This window comes from Acyrthosiphon pisum, chromosome X (genome assembly GCF_005508785.2).
Source record: "Acyrthosiphon pisum isolate AL4f chromosome X, pea_aphid_22Mar2018_4r6ur, whole genome shotgun sequence".
Lineage (NCBI taxonomy): Eukaryota > Metazoa > Arthropoda > Insecta > Hemiptera > Aphididae > Acyrthosiphon > Acyrthosiphon pisum.
In genome coordinates this window covers 57,593,999-57,607,144 of record NC_042493.1, presented here as the reverse complement: position 1 = coordinate 57,607,144, position 13,146 = coordinate 57,593,999, and the positions used below count along the sequence as shown (strand labels likewise).

Genomic DNA, 13,146 nt, shown 5'->3' with positions numbered 1-13,146 from the left:
TACCTAATTATCGTATCTTAAATTATTTACCAACTTCAGGTTTTTGAGTTTGAGTTATGTTATCATATTTTTCAGATATTTTAAATTATATTACATTTGATTAGGACAATAACTTATTACATAGGTTATAAATAAATACAATATAATATATATTATACATCATAAATATTTTAATCTATCATTTTATGATCACTATTAAATTTAGTTTGATATTATATAACTATATTATAAATATAATGTAATATATTATATAATATTATGAGATTATTGTTTTAGACAGAATACATAATATTGGTACGTTGTAATATTGTAACTTAAAATATTTACCAGTTACTGCCGGTGATTTATCCTCATTCTTTAGAACTATAACAGAGTATTTTGAATTATTTTAAAATTGTTTAGAACAATAATTGTTAATAATAATTATTATAACATTACAATTTTATTCATAGATATATAATACAACCAACACATGTTATACATTGTAGGCATTTTAAATTGTAACCCACATTTTTACTTTCACAAACATATTTAGTTTATTATTATAGAATTATTAATTAGGTATATCGTATAATATATAATAAAATAATTATTATATTTTATGATCATACATAATACCTATATGTCTATATGTCTATACCTATATATTATTATAATAATATGTAATATAATATGTATTATAATATTTACAATATTCCTGCAGAATAATCAATTTTTATGTTTAACTAGTTACCTACCTACCTAATATATCTTGATATATTTAATCTACATAAAATATGAAAATTATAGTTGATACCTTGTGACGACAAATGGATAATCGTCATGCTGACGTATAGCACAATAAGTATAACGTTTAACTTGAATAAAATTGATGTCATTTTTTTAAGAATATAGTTAAGTACGGACTTTTCTGAATACAACTTCTTTCTATTTTTCAGCAACGAACGACAATAATAAAAGAAAAATACTAGAACCACTGACTTTTATAAGCTTTTCTGTTTGTTTAGTTGTTGTTGATTTTATTTGTATATAATTTTTGGTATCTGTTTTATTGCCATTTTTTGAAAACTGGTGTAATAGAACTTGTTTTTCAAATCGATTGGAATATATATTCTTCTAGAAATAAATGTATTGATATGAAGTTAGCACAATGAGCTGAGAGATAACTAAAAATTCCATCGGGGCTAGATAACTTCGTCAAGTGAAATGTTGCAGTGAGAGGGGAGAGTGTTCGAGAATTATACAAGGGTTGAATTATTGTGGTGGTTTTTTTCGATAAAGGGTTAGTTTAATACACTGACAAAAAATATTATAGGAAAAGCTTTGATATGTCATTACCATTGGCTATTTTCCCATTTAGATAGAAAAATAGAGATTGAAAATAGTATGAGAAAGCATATTGTATGCAGTGCGTTGAAATTTGAATTCAGATAGCAAAAACTATTAATTTAAAATAACCCACAGGTGCCTTAAATCTAAAACAATAAAGAATATTTTTGGGAGGCCTAAATCGTATTCAGGGAGGGTGCTAAGTCCTATTGTATAACATTGAATACTATAGCAGGTATTGTTTATGTGAACTGTGAATACATAATAACAATAATTGTCAGTTATATTATTGTGTTGGCCAAAACTGCAGGTCTGTGTGACTATACCTATATTTTTTTGTCAAATAACCGAAAACATGCATTCTATTACATAATACTGTCGTATATTGTAGACAGTCATCACTGTAATATTATTTAATGTACAAATATTACATGTAGAAATCAATTTAGTAATTTAGATATTAATATAGATCAGGCCAATGAAGCAAGATGTGCTGAGGCAGCAACAATATTTTACTTTATAACACCGCCGTACGCGCAGGCACAGACAGTCCCGTTGTCGCTGAGTGATTCGGCGAGAACGCAAGGTACGACGATCGAGCGTGTGAAACGTCGATTATAGTACGGGCTAGGCAATCTGAATTTGCTAAGTATTTTATTTATGTTTGTTTTAATTTGATAAAAGTGTTTCCGACCATACGGGCGAAGTAGATAAAATCTGTGTAGGTACATAGACTAGGGACTGGAACCTCACCAAAAAGAACCGGTTTTGGAACTGGAACCCTTTGAATATTGAGAAACAAAACCTCACTGAAACCCTTATTTAAATTAATTTTAATACCGGAACCTCACCGGAACCCTTATTTAAATTAATTTAAAAACCGGAACCGATACTTTTAATTGACATATTTTTTACACAAGTAAAAAACCAAATCAGGTAACATTTTTTTTTTATTATTTAAGAACCGAAAAGAAATCTAAATGTTCGTTTTTCTTGGAACCGAACAGAAATTTTAGTTTTTCTGGGAACTAAATAGGAACCGAAACCGAAATGTTAGTTTTACTGGGAACCGAATAGGAATCAGAACCGTACAAATCATCAAGGTTCCAGTCCCTGGTCTCATCATATTGTGGGTTTACTCAATCGTTCATACAAATTAAAAACAACCGTTCTAGCACAATACTAGCGTGTGTTACACAAAGATTGAATATCGTGGATACAAAATTCTTGTGTGAGGAATAAGGCAAACCTATAAAGAGCGTTTTAATAATATTTAATGTAGTAGGTAATTCGAAGGAAAACACATTATAAATAAATTAAAATTCTTCAACGAAAAGTCTATATTATTTTCTATATTATAGACTTTTCGATATTCAATCTTTGTGTAACACTACGCTAGTATTGTGCTAGAACGGTTGTTTTTAATTTTTATAAACGATTGAGTAAACCCACGATATGATTAGACATCATCATATCATTTTGCTATAATTCAAGAAATTTACAAATTAGCTGTTTAAAAAAAAGACATCGATGAAATTACAATCAATTATATTGATTAACTCCAAAATTGTATAATACGATATTATAATTAGGTCATATACTCATATCATATTATACCGTTTCCGCTACTTTGGAAATTTTGGCAAACTATTGCAATATATTAACAATACATAGTAGTTAGTGTTTATGTCACGTATGTCAATATAATGACTGTTGAGTTCATAAAAACAAGTGTGTTACTTACCAACCGCTATACCTATAACTATTACTAATGTGGAAACAAAAGTGTAAACAACAACACATGATATAGGTACAATAAGAGCTACATACAAAAACTGTAGGTAGGTAAAAACACATTTTTATTTTTTAGACTGAGCGGAGTGATAAATAAAGGACCTATTGATTTTACAATGATGTGTTTTTTTTATTTTTTTATTTTATGTACACGATAAGTAGTTGAAAAAATACTTCGATTTTCCATCAAAGGTAAAAATTTAAAATTGCCGGTGGCTCTTAAAAGTGCCAAAAAAACAAAAAACAAATTAAGGAAAACGGTTTTATTTAAAACTATGTAAAATTAAGGTTATATGTCACAATATCCAATTGTTCAGCAGAGCGATTCATAACTTTTATACCCAATATTTGTTTTTCAGGTTATCTTATATAACCAAAATCTTAATGACAAATAATTTTAATTATTGTCAGATACATTGTTAATATTAAATACTAGACATCCACACATTTTATAAAACTAAAAAACTGGAAAAAATATGTATAAGAATAAAAAAGTTCTGTGCATAGAACCTTTTAATTCTCAGCCCACGACAAGAGTCTTAATACATTGTTAGAATGTTAGTTTGATAACATATGATAATATTATATATTATGCCCTAACTTGAATGATACCAAATTTTTCTTTTAAAGTCTATGATTTTAAAATCTAGTACAAGATTCCATATAAAGCTATCTACATTTATCAATAAAAAAATGTCTATAAGAAAGTCAAATCAAATTTTATGAACGTTTGAAGTTAAAATGTTTACAAAATTGAATATTCATTCGATTTTTCATGTGGTGATTTATTTTATTTTGTTGTAATTCAAGAACGAATAACTGTAGACTATCTATCCCTATACTTGATAAATAGGGCTCGGAAGTTGTAGGAATTGCATATTTTTCTGTATGATCACAATTTATAGCAGACCTAGCTAGAAATTTGAAGTATACAATCGCGAGTTGAAAAATTGAAAATTGAAAATGCATATTTCGCCAATTTTAGCTAAAAAAGTGCATATTTCATTGATTTTTTACGCATATTTAACATTTTTAAAGCATTTTTTGCAATTTTTTCGTGCATATTTGCATGTATATATTTTACATTTTTAGCTCCTACAACTTCCAAGCCCTATTGATAAAATTTTCAAAATATGAGCTGTACATGATACTGTACGAGTTAAATTTTGATTTGATAGTAATTGGTCATGGACAGTGCTTGGGTAACGTTACCGCAGTACGGACATGAGGAAATCGCCGATAAAATAAAAAAATTAAAATAAAAAAAAAAAGGTATAACGTTCGCAATCGTGTTGTATGTACCTAAAAGTGACACACATATTGAATAAAAAAAATAAAATAAAAATAAGCAGGTAAGTGGATGTCGCTCTACTGTACAGTAGGTTACAAGTGGGTCATTGTATAATGGATTGTATTAGACTTGAATTCAATGATTTAATATCATTGTATGGGAAAATGATTCTGAGCGAAGACGGTTTGTCAGTCTGGATATTTTATATTGTCATTATTTATTATATCATTTTTAAGTTGAATTAATATTTTAATATTATAATTTTTTATTCGTTTCTATGGTGATATAAATCGTAAAATGACCTCCCTAAAGTACCATCTTGATACAATTTGCTAAAAGATAAGGTACTATAATGTTGAAGTCGAAGCACTGCTTCGGGTGGAAATTTTGTATATAGGATATAAAAACTGTTAACTGTTAACTGTTAATTTTTAACTTATCGATCTTGTGTCCTCTTAACTTAACTTAACTTGAGTTAATTATTTTCATTAACTTGCCCACCTTTGGATAACGGGTTACACACACTAGTGATCATTTACTTCTCATATGAAGTCCACTTAAAAAACGAATTAATAAAATATAATGGGACCACCTATATACATACAATGATATATATATTATCCCCTAACTTGTACTGCAGAAATGTCACGCTTAATTTATTATATTTTAATAATATAATAAATTATCAATTTTGATATCAAGACTATATTCAATTAGGATTAATTAGTTCAAGTAAATCATATTATTTATTACAAAACAAGTATAAAACAATAATTTTTCTAGGTATTCAATACTAGAATATTTTATGTCCATAATCATCCAAAAGTTTGTAATCGTGCCTTCGCCGTTTAGTTTGTTTCAACAGTTGAATAAACCCACATTGCGTAACATCGAGGTGCCTGTTCAAAAAACGAATCATTTAACTTTATAAAAGAACACTTGAAAATGTAATTAATTTACGGTAGCATATTTTGTTTGTATAGGTGATTTCGTATTACTATCGTAATATGCAACCTACAAATTTGTTTCATATACAACGATACAGTATATTACATTTTTTATTTGGCAATTTTCGTATTTGTATGCATTTTTATTACATAAGTACTTACTACTATTCGGTTACCCATTATAAACGTATTTAAAATTAAACTCATCTCAAAAGGTATTAAAGATTATAAATAACCTGACTAAAATGAAATATTTTACTGCATGATATAATTTAGAAAAGAGTTAACTCTTAATAGGTACATGCTTTTGACGTAGTTGAGTACGTCCCAAGAAAAAAGTCATAGTTTTGACGTAGCCCGAGTACTTCTAAGTTTCTCAGGTTGCTTCCAAAAATGTATATTGTGTATCGTCTGATATTTGATGTAAATGGCACATTTGTATTAAGCGATACTATAGCTATACTTAGTGTTGTAGACCGAACCTTAGAAACATAGTTTCCATTCAGTTGTACCCGGTGTTGGGTAGTAACGTAACAAAAATTTTATTTTTGTAACGAGAAAGTAATGAGCTGCTTTTTTATTTGAAAAGTAAAGTCATTTCATTACAATTTTATTTGAGTAACGAGTAAAGTAACTTAATTACTTTTTAAAATTAACTTACCCAACACTGGTTGTACCATTAATTTATAACATGTTATCAATGATCAAACGATGTACTGCCAACGATATATTTTATGAAAATAATGACGTGTAAGCGACAAAATTTGATATGTATATAGGTGCTTTTATTAATAATTGAGTGAGTGGTAAGGGACCCAATAATTATTTTGATAAAATATTTTGAGTTAAAACATATAAAAATGTTCTTTTTAAATCTAAGATTTGAAAAATGAATACAAGATTCATAATAAGTTCGTTTACCTTAAACATAAAACAGTTTCTACCGTAAAGTAAAATTAGTAAACTTTTAAGTGTGTTCGAAGTTCAAATGTTTACAACATTGGATATTTGGGTATATGACATAAGCGTCAATCTAATATATTATACCTGTTATACCCAACATATGACATAAGCGCCAAAGGTGCAAAAATGACATATCATTTGCGCCAAAATAAATATTTTATATAAGTAGTTTTTTTCAAAATTGATATATCTTATAAAAATGATATTATATGTATACTATATAAATAGTTATTTGAGAATTGCTGTCTTATAAAAATTATATTATATTATAAAATTAATAAATCATAAATTATGATATACATGCAATTATGTAAATAAATATAAATTTAATACATCGGTTGGGATTTTATAAAAAAAGAAATGTCAATAATAAATTAAACCTAAATTTAATAAATTGATTGATTTTTTAATTTCACTTTTTTTCACATATTCTACACGATTTATTTCACCATCCTGGTATTTCTTCCATTGTACAATTATTTATCAGATTATACATTTGTCGATTAAGATCAAACGTTTAGAGTTTATGAACGATATAGTTCTAAATTTAATATCTGTTATTTAATATATATTAACCGTGGTACACAGGTACCTAGGATTTTGGCACTTATGTACGATACGATTTTGGTGCTTTTGTACGATACGACTTTTTTTTTCTTATCTTATTTTGGTGCTTATGTCTTCCACCGAGATATTTACTCGATTTCTCATGTTTTTGTAATTCAAAAACGATTAACCGTAGAACCTCGAAATTTATAACATTTAATTATTTTATCAATTCCTATATTTGAATGTATACCGCTATGTATACTTAAATGTTTTGACTCGTTTTAGACTGTATATGGACATATTTAATTTATTCGTTGGGTCAAAATGCTTGAAAGTACAATACAAGGCTCATCACCCATACTTAAAATATCACCTGAAAAGTATTGAAAATAAACAGGCAAGATTTTTTTTATAAACTTTTAAAGTACAAATTTTGACATATTTAATAAATTGAAAATGGTAAGTAATTATCCTGTAGGCTGTAACCAAATAAACTAAAAAATAACGTGTCATATTAAATAACCAAGAATAATGATTTTAGTTATTTTTTTGTAATCTTATAATATTAATTCAACTTACTAGTCACCGTATTAATAATAAGTAGTAACAATATAAATATAATTTAAATTATCCTAGACTGAAAAACCGTCTCCGCTCAGAATTGTTTGTCGTAGAGAATGTTATTATAATATCGTTGAATTCAAATTCAAAACCATCCATTACAGTGACCCACTTGTAACCTACTGTTCATCAGAGTGACATCCACTTATCGGCTTTTTTATTTAAAATATATACAATTTGTAAAAAAAAAATGAAACAATTTATAATAATCATATTTGAATAGAGAATTCAATACATGTTAGACAGATAAGCAAAGCCACTCAGCAAAGTCTAAGATTTTAAAATCTAGTACAAGATTCCATATAAAGCTATCTACATTTATCAATAAAAAAATGTCTATAAGAAAGTCAAATCAAATTTTATGAGCGTTTGAAGTTCAACATTTGATATTCATTCGATTTTTCTTGTAGTGATTTTTTTTATTTTGTTGTAATTCAAGAACGAATAACTGTAGACACTTGAGATTTATATCAGATGTTAATTTTATCAATTCCTATACTTGAGGAAATTTTCAAAATATTAGCTGTACATGATATTGTACGAGTTAAATTTTGATTTGATAATAATTGGTCATGGACAATGCTGGGGTTACCGCAGCACGGACATGGGGAAATCACCGTTAAAATAAAAAAATAAAATAAAACAAAATAAAAAAACACTGATGGGACAATTTACAATCAAGAAAGAGTTTGTATAATATACTTTATTATATACTGAATATGCTCTGCTCAGAATCATTGAATTGAAGAAAATTATATTATTAATAGTTTATTTTTCATTTAAAATTAAATTTATAAACTATAAGTAATCATTAATTACCATCATCAGATGGTTTTTGAGAATGCTGTCTAACATTTTTATAAATTGTATTATATTTTTTAAATTTTTAATTGGTAGTTAGTATGTATTATAATAATAATAATTATTGATATTATTATCATTATTACTATCGTAGTTCCAGGAATCCGTATTTTGTGCAATAGGCGGGCGGAATTGTGACAAAAGCGATAACGGATGAGACACACTATTGTTAATTTACTTCTCATACATAGACATAGCCCAATTGTACATGTCTTACGAATTGCCTAAATATTACTTCTTAAAACACGATACGCTGGAGTTCCCTAAAAAAAACGAAATTTGTAATGATAGCCACTCTTCACAACTAGTTAATACAAGAACTAAGAAGAGTGTCATCATCATGTCCCTCAATATAATTTATTATATTATAACATTATATAATACGATCACACAGATATTTATATTATGATAAACATCTGTGGTCTTTTATGCTTATGTCCTTTACTCCTTCTATACAAGTACTGTTATAATCTGTGCTCTGTTGATACCCTTCGACCACCGATCAGATTCATACAGAGTCAGTCCCTCTGCGTTCGCCCTTGATGGCAGTCATACGTAATAAGCAATATCAATATATGTTCATTGTAATATTTTATATTTTAAATAATAAATATATTCTTTTAAGTATTTCAAATATATAAGTTGTGTTCTTAATAAAAAAATAAATCAAAAGTGGTTTAATATCAAGCCCATTTATTCTTCCTTTGTTCATCGAACGTCTAACGGATCCTCAATCAAATTAGGGTGAGTCAATTTAGCATATAATTAAATCCTTATATATATATATATATATATATATATCAACGGAGGTGAATATATATATATACATATGAGAAGGTAGTAACTTGAAGTGTGTGACTGTGTATATACACTGCGTGCACAGTCCATTTTCACGTTACTACAAATTAATAAAATATAATGTGACTACCTATACAATAATGTATATTATCCTCTAATTTGTACTGTAGAAATGATACGCTTAATTTATTATATTTTAATAAGATCGTTATCAATTTTGATATCGGGACATTATTCTATTAGGAGTAATTAGTTCAAACTTCAAGTAAATCATATTATATATTACAAAACAATTAGTATAAAACAATAATTTTTCTAGGTATTCTATACAAGAATATTTTATGACCACAATCATACAACATTTTTGTAATCGTGCCTCTGCCGTTTTTTATTTGTTTAAACAGTTGAGTAAACCCACATTGTGTAACATGCGGAGGTGCCTGTTCAAAAAACGAATCGTATCATTTAATTTATAAAAGAACACTTGAAATTGTATTTAATTGACGGTTGCATATTTTGTTTATATAGGCAGGGACCAATCGAAGGACGCCCCGTGTACAACCCCCCCCCCCCCACTTGGCATTATTTGATTTTAAGTTGGCAAAATGGAATTTATTCTCTCCTGAATTAAACCAATTTTTTAAGACACGGAAAGGAAAATTAAATAAATTGTTTAAATGTTAATATTTTTTTAACTTAATATTTTCGTAATGGGTTATGGAGCGGATTCGCAAAAGTATAGCGAGACTTTGAGAATCGGAAGTCGGTACAAGATGAAAACCTAATGAACGGCTCATAACAAAACACGCATACTTATGACGAATGACAATATAATAATATTATATCATTCATAATATGTACATTAGAAATCGATAATCCATCTAGTTTTGTCATCCGTCATCGCATTTAAGCAATGTGATCATGTGGTGACGGTTAAGGCGGGGGATTATAATATTATATTTAATACGTTATCAATATCCAAAATTCGCGATAATCGCGTTTCGAAGAAACACTCAACAGACGATGATTACCGATTATCTTGTATTGTATATAATGTGTGTGTTTGATGTTTGTACAACGGTTGCCATCAGTCTGCAAGCCTGGATTAAGTGGGGGGGGGGGTCAAGAGGGGAACGGTCCATTGGGGGCCCACTTTTATCGCCAAAATATATTTTTTTATTGCGTCCAATACAGTTTACGAAAAAATTATTTAGCTCTTGTAAATGAGATATTTCAGTTAAAAGTATTAACGCATGTTATACTAAACTTTAGAGGACCATTGATAGTTAATAACCTAGCGAACCAAAATTGATCATTTGACTGTCAAAATATATAGTATTATAGCATTATAGCATGTAACTAAAAATAACTTAATAGTTAACAAAAGTGTTGAATTTCAAATTCTAGTCGGCAATTTTGAAGAATACTTATATAATAATATGTTTAATAAGTAAGTTGTAGTTGTGCTTAATGATTATTATCGAATTTAAAATAAAATGCAGTTTCCCCACATTTTCCACAGTCATAGTTTAAAAATAATGAATTAAGTACATAATATAATAGTTGCATACATATTTTAAACCACCACATATAATCGTCAGACATTTATCTTATAGGTTTTTAGTCGAATAGTTTGTCTTGAATACCTATCGCTGTGGACCGAGGACGCACTCGAGAAGTCGGTCCTTGAAAAAGGAAACAATTAATAACAGGGCGCACTCGAGATATCCCCAAAAAGTTAATTCTACTTATTCTAACCTAACCTCCAAAAAAAAGAGTTTTTGTTATATGTAAACTGGACCGGACACCAAATGCGCGTCTGCGCACTTTCTTAATTCAAACGTTAACCAACAATCATTATTATCATTATAGGTACCTATGATCATACAAGAATGTTTTTTTCTCAAATAGGATTGGTTTTCATGAATTAATTCCAACAAAAGTATTGCATTATAACGTAATTTATTATTTTTTTCAGAAAATTATTAGCTACTGATATAATATAAGAGCTAATATATAGGTATAGGTATAATATATTGGGCACACAGATAAAGCCCTTTTAGTAGCACATAGATTATGTTCCATAATTTCACAAGCATCTAGATGAATAGGTACAGTAAAATAATAATAATAATAATAATAATAATAAAAAAAAATACAAATTGCAAAGTTTTACAACAATTTACAATAAATGTAATTTTCCACGTCCACATAATATATAATATAATAATACTATTTTTTCTAACTTAAAAGATAACTGGTTTACTATTTACGTATAGACATAGGTACACTTATATTAATAATACTTGTCAGTGTATAATTCAAATACAACAACACTACATAATAACGTTTTTACAATCACAGAAAAATTAATTGTCATAATTAGAACTTACTTTAGTTTGTGTTTTATTTAAATGGTTATCGGTACTATAAATAATTGATTAAATAATAATATTGTATGTAAGCTATCCATAAATTAAAATATTTATTACATAATGATGTCCTCCACATACGTAATAATACTATCGGTTAAAATTTAAAACGAAATATTTTTATAAGTCGTATCAATTATAATAGTAATCGTACATATTATATAGATATATAGTCATAGATAGGTAATACCTAGGTATATTTATTATTTTAAAGCTCAAATTAAGACTTTATTATTATCTGATGGTTGTGGAAAAATTCAAACGTGGGTTTTTAACTGATGTAATTTCATGTGTAATTAAGAATAATAATAGGTATCTGATTTACGTAGATGTTGTATAAACAAACCATTACTATTATTTTTCATAACTACATAATTTAGTTCTTTTACGCAACAATTATTTGTTTTATTCAACTTCTTATAAGATGTTTGATCTATAGTGTAATATTATTAGTTTAAAATTTATGAAACTATTCAATTTTAAAAAGTTAATTTTATCATGAAAAAAATGCATGTGTAACTGTATTGATATAAAACATCTAACAAAATTTCATCATGCAGGAATTAACATGTAGGTACAACAACCCAAATATATATTTCATAAAATGGGAATCTTAGTAACACGTCATTCAAGTTGTTTCGCATAAAATTGAACTAAAGGGACTAAGAGGACTTAAACCCATAAGTCATTTAGTACCTCTTAAATTAAAGAAATGTGGTTTATCAGTAAAACTGTACCTATAGGTACTTCTATATAAAAATTACGTATTCGTAAATTGTCAAAACCATTAGCTCAACTAAACGTTTACCCTTTAAATTCCATGCTCGAATTGGTGGAAAAGGGGGGGGGTACAGGTGGGCAGAGCTCCTTCACTATTTTTTTTTCATATTTTGAGACCGTTTGTCGTAGTACCTCCGCTGGGAGGCCTCTACACTCAGTCTAATCTGTCGTTATTTATTTTTATTTTATTTTATTTTTATTTAATTCATCAATTGTTCTTATTGTTCTATTTTAGTAACAGATTGAATAAAAATCTTTTAATAACAAAAAAAAAAAAAAATATTTTGAGACCACGACTACTAATTATTTGCTTTAAAATTGAGTACTTAAATTACTGTACGTTATTTTTTTTACATTATTTTTTAACGTACATTATTTTTCCAATTGTTATTTTTGCCGTGAATAATATGTTCAAATTGAATTTTACGAAATTTTCCTACATCTTAATACTTATTAATACTATGATACTGCGTTACAGCAGTGGGATATAATTAATCATAATGTACATTAATACACATTTTAATTAATTACAATTATTTTTAATGTAAATAAATAACTATTGCTCAAAAATATTTATTTTAATCAAACATAAGTAGTTTGACAGGCATTACTCGTATAGTCATATAATCGCATATTGTAATTGTTTGTCTAATGATTGACTGTTGGTGGTAAGTCGCGGGTGGTTCTTTACTAAGTTAAGGTGAGTTCGATAATTCCAAGGGACGTTCACTTTTTCAAGTATAGTTACAGGAGTCTCTCTCTTTATTATCCCAATTCGAGC

The 13,146-nt window shown here is 27.5% G+C and overlaps 1 long non-coding RNA gene across 1 annotated transcript; it reads right to left on the bottom strand.

The window, feature by feature from the left end:
* Positions 1 to 327: 327 nt before the first annotated feature.
* On the bottom strand, positions 328 to 968 carry LOC103309601 (the record flags this gene model as incomplete). The annotated part of the gene is given in 2 exon segments (XR_510768.2): positions 328 to 363; positions 797 to 968. It is a non-coding gene; the product is annotated as an uncharacterized LOC103309601 (long non-coding RNA).
* Positions 969 to 13,146: the final 12,178 nt, after the last annotated feature.